The 1,840-nt window shown below is 47.7% G+C and overlaps 1 non-coding gene across 1 annotated transcript; it reads left to right on the top strand.

The window, feature by feature from the left end:
• Positions 1 to 1,426: 1,426 nt before the first annotated feature.
• Positions 1,427 to 1,498, top strand: TRNAG-UCC (transfer RNA glycine (anticodon UCC)). Its single transcript has one exon. It is a non-coding gene; the product is annotated as a tRNA-Gly (tRNA).
• The last annotated feature ends 342 nt before the right edge of the window (positions 1,499 to 1,840 follow it).

The raw sequence follows: 1,840 nt of genomic DNA, 5'->3' as shown, positions 1-1,840 counted from the left end.
TTCCCTTTAGCAGCCTCCCGGCTGTGAAGATAGAAGGTGCTCCAAGACTCATCTCCATCATGCACTCTTGCCAGGCATTACATACCACAGAGAAGACAGCAGAGGTGTTTCACCAAAGGAAGCAAACTCACGCAACACTCTCAACAGAACAAGAACAAAAATGCCACTGCAGCTCATGCTTGTGTAGCCAGAAGAGGAATGGTGAAGTTTTCCTTTGGAATCCCAAGATCCCCGGACCCACCACACCACTGCCTGTCCCAGGAAAAGTTTTCAGTGCTCTTTAGATTACTAATGGGAGACCTGCCATAGCAAGCCCAAGGCCAAGCCCTGTCACGTCTGCCTGTGCCTGGGCGATGTGGCACTGCATGGGGAAGGCAGAGACTGATGAAGACACCGCCCACAGCTGCACCTTGCTGCAAGTGCCTGATTGCAACATGTGAGCAGTGCCCTGTGCCCGGCTGCTTCTCACAGCCCACAAGAACCAGCTGTGTAAGAGCCCATCATCCCAGAGCACACAGAGCAGCTGATGATCTACCACTAGAACAAAGGTACCTTTGCTGAGCTGCTGACAGAGAGTTACAGCCACCACAGCATCTCCTTTTCACAGGACAGGTGTTCCTTTCTGCAGAGACTCTGAAGACCAAACCCTGCCCCAGTGAAGGCAACAAGAGTTTTGCCAGAAACCTACAAGATACAGGGGTCAGTCCTACAGAGACTCTTCTGAAACCAGTTTGAAACATTTCCAGATTTGTTTTTGATAAAGAAGGGGATGGGGCTTAAGGACGGTGCACCAGATACTGGTTCTGATAACGTTAGCTAGCACTTCTCGGCCCACTCCACCATTCCAAAGTTGGTTACAAGGTGCTAAACAAGTGGGCTGCAGACCAGCAGGACACTTAAGCACATGCTTAACGTCAAGTATAGCATTAAATCTTGTTGAATGCTGAATGTTGTACTTTCCTGAACCAGAGCCGAAGTGCTCAATCCCTTGCCAGCTCTTCAGGTTAGCATCAAACAATTCGCTCCTGGAAATGCTGAAAAAAGCCCTTCATACAGTACGCAAATGGTTCCACCAACTACGTGTGTATTATGTTATTCTTCTACATAGACGTGAATGGGTCAGTTCAGGATATTCTGTTTCAAGCCCCTTCTATTTTTAGGAGGTCTTGCCTATGCTTTGTGACTGTGATCCAAGCCCTTTGTTGCACAGAGGAGACAGACATTCAAAATGAGCAGCACCGGGGATCCATTATCCCTACTAATAGTGTTAACCTTGTAGCTGTAATACATTGGGTTTAACATTATCCCCACTGTGCTCCCTGGCTGGCATTTTCTCTGTTGTGTTTTGTTTCTCAGCCCTCTACCGATTCTCTCATCCAACTGGAAGAGCTTCTCTCATCCAACAGGATTGGGAAAGAAGTGCCAGGCGTTGGTGGTATAGTGGTTAGCATAGCTGCCTTCCAAGCAGTTGACCCGGGTTCGATTCCCGGCCAACGCAGAGCTCCCTTTTGGGGTGCTGAGTCACTGGAACAGGTTGCCAAAAGAAGTTGTAAATGCTCCATCCGTGGCAGTTTTCCAGGCCAGGTTGGACGGGGTTTTGAAGCAACCTGGTCCAGTGTGAGGCATCCCTGCCCATGGCACAACAGTTGGAACTAGGGGGTGATGTTAAAGTCATTCCCAACTCTAACCATTCCATGATAGTATCAATCTATGAATGGATGCCAAAATGACTTACAAAACACTGTTCAGGTTCCATAGAATAAATCAAACCACAGAACAATCTATTAGCATTAAAATTACAGCGTCACTGAAACACATTAAAGATAAGCATGCCATCAGT

The sequence above is a fragment of the Pezoporus wallicus genome, unplaced genomic scaffold (genome assembly GCF_028554395.1).
Source record: "Pezoporus wallicus isolate ANWC-B61680 ecotype Strahan unplaced genomic scaffold, APGP_CSIRO_Pwel_v1 contig_11038, whole genome shotgun sequence".
Taxonomy (NCBI): domain Eukaryota; kingdom Metazoa; phylum Chordata; class Aves; order Psittaciformes; family Psittacidae; genus Pezoporus; species Pezoporus wallicus.
This window is presented reverse-complemented; position numbering and strand designations above follow the sequence as displayed.